This window comes from Rattus norvegicus, chromosome 8 (genome assembly GCF_021556685.1).
Source record: "Rattus norvegicus strain SHRSP/BbbUtx chromosome 8, alternate assembly SHRSP_T2T, whole genome shotgun sequence".
In the NCBI taxonomy this organism is placed as follows: Eukaryota; Metazoa; Chordata; class Mammalia; order Rodentia; family Muridae; genus Rattus; species Rattus norvegicus.
The window spans coordinates 46,535,606-46,545,830 of record NC_141541.1 but is presented as its reverse complement, the minus strand read 5'-3'; the positions used below and the strand labels follow the sequence as shown (position 1 = coordinate 46,545,830).

Below are 10,225 nucleotides of genomic sequence, written 5' to 3'. Positions count from 1 at the left end.
ATATCCAGTTCCTGTCAGCATGTACTTCTTAGTTTCAGCCATCTTATCAAGTTTTGGTGACTGTGTATGTATGCCCCACATGTGGGTCGGGCTCTGAATGGCCATTTTTTCAGTCTCTGTTCTAAACTTTGCCTCCCTATCCCCATCTATGGAAATTCTTGTTTCCCTTTTAAAGAAGGAATGAAGCATCCACATTTTGGTCATTCTTCTTAAGTTTCAAGCGGCCTGTGCATCTTGGGTAATTTGAGCATTTGGACTAATATCTACTTATCAATGAGTCCATACCATGTATGCTTTTCTGTGATTGAGTTACCTCACTCAGGATATTTTCTAGATCCATCCATTTGTCTATGAATTTCATGAAGTCATTGTTTTTGATAGCTGAGTAGTACTCCATTGTGTAGATGTACCACATTTTCTGTATCCATTTCTCCGTTGAGTGGCATCCGGCATCTTTTCAGCTTCTGGCTATTATAAATAAGGCTGCTATGAACATAGTGGAGCACGTGTTTTTGTTGTATTTTGGAGCATCTTTTGGGTATATTCTCAGGAGAAGTATAGCTGGGTCCTCAGGCAGTGCAATGTCAAATTTTCTGAGGAACCTCCAGACTGATTTCCAGAGAGGTTGTACCAGTTTGCCATCCACTCAACAATGGAGGAGTGTTCCTCTTTCCCCACATCCTCGCCAGCATCTGCTGTTGCCTGAGTTTTTGTTCTTAGCCGTTCTGACTGGTGTGGGGTAGAATCTCAGGGCAGTTTTGATTTGCATTTCCCTGATGACTAATGATGTTGAACATCTCTTTAGGTGCTTCTCAGCCATTCGATATTCCTCAGCTGTGAATTCTTTGTTTAGCTCTGTACCCCAATTTTAATAGGGTTATTTGGCTCTCTGGAGTCTATCTTCATGAGTGCTCTGTATATTTTGGATATTAGGAGATATTAGCCATCTATCAGTTGTAGGATTAGTATGGTCTCCTGTTCTGAAGGGCACTGTGAACCCTGAGGCAATAGATTTGATGAATACATCCCCTTTACACCTGAGTGTGCCAAGGTCTCTCAATCTCCACATTTTGTCTGATTGTCAGTTTCTGTATTTGTTCAAATCTGCTGTGAGAGGAAGGTTCTCAAATGAAGCCTGAGAAAACCATTAATCTATGAGTATAATAGAATGTCATTAGGAGTCATTATATTGCTTTTTTTTTTTTCAAAAAACCCAAAAGCTGGGTTCTCTGGAGTTTAACTTCTTGAATCCTTGTATATTTTGGATACTAGCCCTCTATCAGATTGATGATTGGTAAAGATCTTTTCCCAATCTATGGGTTGCCATTTTATCCTATTGACAGTGTGCCCTGCCTTACAGAAGCTTTTCCATTTTATGAGATCCCATTTGTTGATTGTTTTCTGGCCTTACTGGAAGATGATGTGCCTAATCCTGTAGAGCCTTGATGCCCCAAAGTTGGGGAATAATGAGTGTACCTTCTCAGAAGCAAAGAGGAGGGAGGATGGTTGAAAGAACTTTGCAAGGTGGGGAGAGTGATAGGTAACATCTGGGGTAGAAATAAGTAAAATAATAATTAATAAAATCTTGAACATAAATAATATGGGAAGAAAAAGTAATAAGAAATTAAGCAGAGATAACTTGGAGGAGAGGATAGTCTGGTTCCTCTTATCCAGGCAGGCAGAAATCCAAGAACATGGAGAAAGTTAGTCATCCTTTACTGACATCTTTTCCAGATAATCTGGATCCTCAGAATTCTAATAGTTTCTTTTTCTGTAAGTGCTAGACACTGGTGTCGGACTCCATATATCATAATATCTGTTAGAGGTTGAAGAATGTTTGTACTTGAAATTAATACTTGGGTTAAAATTATCTTTTCTAGCAGTGGAAATAATTTATGATAAAATTGGTCAAGCTATCTTATTCATTATATTAAAGACCATAGTCCAATTACTCAATAACCTTCCTACATAGGTTTCTTGAGGAAATGACTTAGTGGATGAATGGATACCATTTAAACATTCAAAGTGTAAGTGTATACTATCATTGAATTAATAGTGAGGCTCTAGAATAGTATAATCTATTTTGAGTGTGTATATACGGGTGCGCTTATGTTTCTATGTTTAAGTAAGTTTGAGCAATATGAAAAGGAAAATCAGAAAAAGTGACATTTATAGCTCATTTTCAACCATGGTTGCTTTGGCTGTTTGGCACCGAGAAAAAACGTGTCTAAGCTTGTGATATATTTCCTATATTGTTGATTTGTTTTCATGGTATAGATTTAAGTTTTCTGAGAAGTATTTTCCAGAAATAAACAATATGCTTTGTCAGCCTTTTGATTGGGGTAGAGTGGGAGGGCAGTCATTGCTGGGGTTAATATCACTTAATTCTTTCCCTTTAAAGATGCATTTTCTTCATAGGGATTTGGCCATAATAAGTATGCATTGGTATTAAGTTTGTTCATACTCTAGCTTTGTTTTTTGTGGACTCTAATTAAAACAAAGCACACAGGTCCAATTCCAAACAAGTTAGTGATTTTTCTAACATGTTTATGACAGGGTGTGGAAGAATGACTGCAGAGTGCTGAGGCATACTGCAGAAATTGCTTCACTTGACAGATAGTTTTTAAGGAATCTACAATGTTCATGTGGTCAGCAGTTTGGACAAGGCTGGGAGCCAGTGTCTCAGGAAATTTTTTTTCCTGCATCCCCATCTTAATCAACAATGACCTCGTAATCTCTGTATTAATATTAAATTCTATGCTTGTTATCTTGTCAATGAAGGTAAGTTTTATTTTGATATTAGACCTTGGACAAAGCAATGGCCTTATTGTGCCTAGAATGACTGTAAAACATTTTTTAAAAGACATATATATATATATATATATATATATATATATATATATATATATATTTCCTTTTCTCCCACATAATAAAAGACTCCATAAATACTCATCTCACTATTAAACTGAACTTAAAGGTCACCATATTCCCCAGCTCAGCCTGGCCTTCTGGGTTCCTGATTTGATAAAAAGAGAACTAGACTCTATCTGAAAACAAAATAAATAAACAGTTCAGTTTCCTTCAAGCTAGCTCATATGAGCTGATCGAGTTAATTTGCTGAAATAGACAAGAGTCACTATGAACAGTCCATTCCTCTAGTCCAAGAACAATGAACGGGATGCATATGAACCTTGCAATGAGAAGGTATAACTAATTTTATTTTCCTGCAAATACATTACCTTCCGAATGGCATGCACTTAAACAATATGAGTCTCAAACATTGCCCTGCTACGTGTCCAAGATGCAGAAATATGTGCGTCTCCCTAGAACATACTCCTTAGCCATTTTTCACTTAAAATAAGTTAACAAATAAACTCAGAATATTATAGTCAATCCCTCCTGTGTGAAATCCACTCTTGGACTTAGAAAAATCTATGATATACTGTTTGTTTCCTTTCATCCTTGGCTACTGCATGAATGCTGACCTACTCTATTCTCGGTACTTCTTAGTTTTCCCAGTAGGTTCCCATTGTTATCACCCAGAGTTCTTCATTTTTTCATTCTCATGTTAAGCACACAGTCACTCATTAAATGCTATCTGTCTGAGCTCTTTATAAAAGAAGCAAGGCACCATACTTTAAAAATTTTTGTGACTGTCTGAACAGCTACAGGCTATGCCCTGGAGCAGTGAAAATGTGGGCCGGAGAGTATTAACAATGGTTGGACATGAACTAAACATTAAATATTATGAGACTTCTGAACTCCCCTCACAATCTTGTGTTAACTGTCAGGAATATATGCAGCTGAAATTGTAGTACCCCTTACAAATACTGAAACTACGTCATTACGGATGATTAATAAGGATTAGCAAAGTTCTTGGGAAAATTAGTTGGGCAAAATTAATAACAAATATCCAAAACCCAAATGTATTCATTTTATAAAAAGAACTAATTGGATTCTTCCACATATCATAAAGACAACTTCAATTACAGAGGCACCAACATTCTTTATACATGCAAATAAACAGGGATGCCTGAGTATAAATCAGAGAAAACAAGCAAAAGTCTGTATCCATCATTTAAAAGGTCAATATTATATCCAATCATTAAGGTATTATTAGATTTTCCTAAATCTATTAACATAATCCTTGATCGTTTATATGCAGAAAGAGTTGTTTTGCACAGAGATGTCTGAGAGATGTTGGTTTTAACAAATACTACTCATATCTGAACACCTCCAATTCAAGTGAGCCCTCCATACCCTTCCTTTGATAAGCAGAGACCATCAAAGTTGCTGTGTTTCATTTATTATCAGATACCATGGTGTTCTGTGATTCCATAGGCTCATTAGGTTGCTCAATTGATTTCAGGAAAATTCATTCCTTAAGGATCAGAGAGTTCCAAGTGTGTTACATGTTAGTATGTAAGGGGCAGGGGTTGACAGTGAGACCCTGGCAGAAGTTTAAATACTCAAATCTGTAGTCCTGGAAACGGTTTTGTTTATCCTAGTGGAATAATTGGAACTCATGTTTCCTTTTATTACTAGAGCGGTGTGCTAAAGGTAAAAAGACTTTCCTTGTTTACTTATGAAGAATCATATCTTGTGGGGCATATGCAATCAAGACCAGAACACTCTCGTCCTGGATGAGGAACTTAAAGCATTCTTAAAGTTCTCTTAGGCACAGCCTAGAGTTCAGAGATAGCTTTGAGAGAGCTATTAGTTTGTCACCTCTATTCATCTTTAAATTGTAGAATTATGGTTATGGTTTCGTTGCAAAGAGATGTTACAAAGTGGGGAATATATTCCTGCAAGACTATTTGTAGAGCAGGGAACACTTTAATTCTTATATTAAAGTGTCCCTCCACTTGTTGTCTTTTGTATTGTTAAGACTCAATTACATCATTCATTTCATCATTTCAAAATGATCTAAATATACATTTAAAGACGAAAGGTCATTACTTTATATTTTAAAAGGATTTTACACAGATTTTTTTCTGATGCAAAATATTGTTCCAAAATGGAGATTGAGACACAACCAAAAGTTAAAAAATATCATGAGATGTTTATGGAAGTTAAAACTTAGAAATGATTTATGTTTTTAAAAACCTGCCTAAAGAGCAAAGATTTTATATTTAATCAAAATAATTGTGTATTCTTTCCATCGAGTTTCCAATTAGGAAATTAAGTTTTGACAGACTCAAGGATTATTTAAAACTCAGTCCTTACTGACTGACCTTCATCTAAGTGTTATTTTATACTGTTTATTCTTCAAGTCTGGTGTACTTGACATTCTATATTTCAGTAATCACACATGGAGGCCAAAGCCAATGTGACCACTATCACAACCAATATTTTGGAAATTTCCAATATGGTAGCTAAATTACAGAGAATGATCAGATACCTTCAAACTAGCCTGAAACTCAGAAATCACTAATCCTTGTCTTCAAAGAGGCCATACAGACTTTGGAAATTGGACTTCACCCATTGTACATTCCTCAAAGTGGTGGGGATCAATACAGAAGAAAATATCTTCAGTGCTTGCAGGGAAGCCACAATGCAGACAAGACCAGCAACAGTTGACCTTAGGAGTAAAGGGGAGTAGTTAAAATATCAGCATCAGGCCGGCTTCACACTCTAGCCGGAAAGCAAAGCCAAACAACATAATGATCTTCAGTAATACTGAACGTAAAGGACTGCAATACCAAAAACTAGACAAGACTGTAGAATGTCACAAGGAATCAGTGCTTATAGACCAGCCCATGAAACTCTTAATATGGGCTATTATCATTCAGAAAAGATAACCATAGCCAAGCCAACTGTAATATAAGGATAAATTCCCTCTTGACACCCCAGCTGCAAGGTAGAATGCACAACCATACCTCTCCGAAAAATCTAAAGCCCCCCTCTTCCACTAATACATGAACTGGAGAAAGAGTTTTGTCACACATTGTAAGGAGGGGAAAACATGGTTTATTAAATATAAGTAAAGGAAGACTGGTAACAACTTTCAATTCTCCCAAAAGTTTTCTCATACTACAGCTCTCAGGGGAGATTTGAAACAAAGGATGGTGTAGAGAGAATGGTAGGCAGATTCACACAGTATATCTATCAGTTAACAGAATGACTAGAAATTAATTCCTACCAAAGCTATGTGTAAAAAACACAACAGGCACAGAATATGCTGATGCTAGGTAAATATCTTACAAAGCCTCATCTCATAGTCACCTCATAGATAACTTGTGGCCTAGGGGAGATGAGCAACTGTAATTTTTTTTCCAGTTCACTAACCTGTTTTTATCCCTGAGGAATCCTTTGCTTACTTTTCCTTCCTTCCTTCCTTCCTTCCTTCCTTCCTTCCTTCCTTCCTTCCTTCCTTCCTTCTTCCTTCTTTCCTTCCTTCTCCTCCTCCCTTTGTCTTCTCTTCTCTTCTCTTCTCTTCTCTTCTCTTCTCTTCTCTTCTCTTCTCTTCTCTTCTCCTCTCTCTCTTCTCCCCTCTCTCCTCTCTCCCTCTCTCTGTCTCCAATCTCTTTCTTTTTTCCTTCTTTCATCCCTTTATTCTTTGTTTCTTTATGTATTTATTTCAACAAAAGTTCTTCCTTTTTATTAAAATCCACAGATGTCTGATCCTATATCTTTTCTAGACAGAAGAACCTAATAATCTCAGCTGGTACCCCAAGATTCTGATCTAAGACCTAACCACCTCAAACCTGTGAATCAGCTCACAAACTTACTTATCTATGTGCATGAACCTGGTTGGGGGGATGAAGCGGGGACATTTGTGTACAAGCCAGAGCTGGACATTGGGTGTTTATTTTGGGATGAATTATAATGATAATTTGGCATGCACTGTTTAAACTTGCTGAGAGCAGACTCTAAGCACAAGATGGACTATCCTTACCTCACGGTTGCTACTGCAGTTCCTCTCCTCCAATTTTTTGCAGTCCCTTATGTATACAATAACATCAAGTGCTAATACTTTTATTTTTGCTAATTTTTATCCCCTTGATCTCTTTTCATTGTTTTATTGTTCTAGCTAGAATTTCAAGTACTATATTGAATAGATGTGGGGAGAATGCTCATCCTTTTCTTGTCTCTGATTTTAGTGGGATTGCTTCATGTATCTCTATATTTAAGTTGTTATTGGCTGTTGGTTTACAGGAAACTGCTTGTATTTTGTTTAGGTATAGGCCTTGAATTCAGGATCTCTTCAATATTTTTAATATAAAGGGTTGTTGTATTTTGTAAAATTCTTTCACAGCATCTAAGGAGATGATTATGTGACTTTTTTTCCTTTGAATTTGCTTCTATAGTGTATTACATTAATTGATTTTCATATATTGAACAAATCTTGTACCCCTGGGATGAAGCTACTTCATTGTGGTGAATAATGGTTTTGATGTGTTCTAGAATTCAGCTTGCAATAATTTTATTGAGTATTTTTCCATTGACATTCATAAATGAAATTGGTCTGAAGTTCTCTCTTTTTTTTCTTGCATTCTTCTGTGGTTTAGGCATCACAGTAATTATTGTTTCATTGAATGAATTAGGTAATGTTCCTCTACTTCTATTTTATGAAATAGTTTGGGGAATATTAGTATTAGGTCTTCTTTGAATGTCTGGTAGAATTTACATTAAAATCATCTGGTTGTGAGCTTTTTTTTTTTTTTTTTTTGGTTAGGAGGTTTTTAATGACTTCTATTTCCTCAGGGGGTACTTACTGGCCTGTCCAGAGAGCTTACCTGCTCTTGATTTAACTTTGTATGTGGTATCTATCGGTCTAAAAATGTCACCCGTTTCATCTTGATTTTCCAGTTTTGTTGTATAGGTTTTTGTAGTAGGATCCCATGATTTTTGTTTTAAATTTCCTCCATTTCTGTTGTTATATCTCTGTTTTCATTTCTGATTTTTTTTTAATTTGGATACACTTATGGGTCCTTTAGTTAGTGTGGCTAGGAGTTTATCTACCTTGTTGATTCTTTCAAAGAACCAGCTTTTGGTTTTGTTGATTCTTTGTCTCATTCTCTTTGTTTCTATTTGGTTGATTTCTGCACTAAGTTTGACTATGTCCTGCCTTCTACTCCTCTTGGGTGTGTTTGCTTTTTTTTGCTCTAGAGCTCTCAGGTATATTGTTAATTTGCTAGTGTGTAATCTTTCCAATTTCTTTACCAGGGCACTTAGTGCTATGAATTTTCCACTTAGCACTGTTTTCCTTGTTTCCAATAAGTTTGTGTATGTTGTTTCATCATTTACATTGAATTCCAAGAAGTCTTTAATTACTTTATTTCTTCTTTGACTAAGTTATCATTGAGTAGGGAGTTGTTCAATTTCCACATGTATGTGTGGTTTCTGCTGTATGTTTGTTTTCTTAGTGAAGACCAGTCTTAGGCCATGGTGATGTGACAAGATGCATGGGATTATTTCAATCTTCTTGTAAAAATTCAGACTTGTTTTCTGACTGATTTAATGTTCAATTTTGTAGAAAGCATCATGAGGTGTTTGGAAGAAGGTATATTCTTTTGTTTTAGGGTAAAATATTCTGTAGATATTTGTTAAAACAATTTGGTCATAACCTCTATTAGGTTCATTGTGTCTCTGTTTAGTTTCTGTTTCAACGACGTGTCCATTAATGACAATGAAGTGTTGAGGTCTCCCACTAATATTTCCTCGCTTTTAATATGTGTTTTGAGCTTTAGTAAATTTTATTTTATGAATTTGTGTGCCCTTGCATTTGGGGCATATGTGGTCAGAATTGAGACTTTCTCTTGGTGGATTCTTTTCTTTGATGAATATGAAGGTCATTTTTCATCTCACTAATAACTTTTGGTTGAAATTGTATTTTATTGGATATTAGAATGGGAACTCGAGCTTGTTTATTGGGGCTATTTGCTTGGAAGAACTATTTCCAGCCTTTAACTCTGAGGTACTGTCTGTCTTTGTTATTTAGGTATATTTACTATATGCAGCAAAATGCTGGATACTGTTTGAGTATCCTGTCTGTTAGCTTACGTCTTTTTGTAGGTGAGTTGAGTCCATTAATATTGAGATATTAAAACAGATGACTGTTGATTCCTGTTACATTTGTTTTTATAGGGGACATTATGTCCTGTGGTCCTCTCTATCTGGCTTTGTTTTGAGATGATTAATATCTTGTCTTTTCTTTGATGAGATACCTCCTTGTGTTGGAGTTCATTTTGTTTTGTTTATTTTTAGAATCCTCTGTATGGTTGGATTGATATGTTTGTTCTAGAATAACAGAGCTTTGCTGGGTATTATATCCTGGGCTGGCATTTGTGTTCTCTTAGAGTCTGCATGACCTCTGATCAGGCTTTCTGGCCTTAATCTCTCTTCTGTGAAGTCTGGTGCAATTCTGATACATTTGCCTTTATATGTTATTTAGCCCTGTTCCCTTGCAGCTTTTAGTATTCTTTGTTCTGAGCATATAGTGTTTTGATTGCCATTTGAGGAGAGGATCTTCTTTTCTGTTCCTATTTATTTGTTGTTCTATAGGCTTCTTGTATATTTATGGCCATTTTTTCTTTAGGTTGCAGAAGTTTTCTTAAATGATTTTGTTGAAGATGTTTTCAGGACATTTGAGGTGGGAATCTTCACTCTCCTATATTTCAATTATTCTTAAATTTGGTCTTTTCATTGTGCCCCGAATTTTATGCATATTTTGGGTTAGGAGTTTTTATGTTTTGAATTTTTTTGACAGTTGTGTCAATCTCTCCTAAGGTATCTTCTACACCTGAGATTCTCTTCTCTTGTATTCTGTTGGTGATACTTACATCTGTAATTTCTGACTTCTTTTCTAGATTTTCCATTTCCAGGGTTGCCTCCATTTGTGTTTTCTTTATTGTTCTGATTCTTTTAGGTCTTGTTCAACTCATACACCTATTTGTTTTTCTGTATTTCTTTAAGAAATTTATTTGTCTCCTTTTTAAATGCTTCTACTTGTTTACCTGTGTTTTTCTGTATTTCTTTCAGTGAGTTCTTCATGAGACAGGATTTTAGGTCAACTTCCTGATTTTCAGGTGTGTTATTTTATTCACTTCTGTGGTGGGAGAACTGGGTTCTGATGATGCTCATGTATTTTGGCTTCTGTTGCTTACAGAGTTGTGCTTGCCTTTCATTATCTGGTTATCCCTGGTGTTTGCTAGCCTGGGTGATTCTGTCTGCAGTCTGCCTCTTTTGTCCCTGGGTTGCATCAGGTCTCCTGGTAGGCCTG

At 36.0% G+C, this 10,225-nt stretch overlaps 1 protein-coding gene across 1 annotated transcript in view; it reads right to left on the bottom strand.

The window, feature by feature from the left end:
* Positions 1-3,197: 3,197 nt before the first annotated feature.
* Vwa5a (von Willebrand factor A domain containing 5A) overlaps positions 3,198-10,225 on the bottom strand; it is a 33,453-nt gene continuing 26,425 nt past the window's right edge. The window contains exon 20 of the transcript NR_172059.1: positions 3,198-5,581. The gene's annotated coding sequence lies outside the window, so the exon portion shown is untranslated. The remainder of the gene's footprint in view (positions 5,582-10,225) is intronic.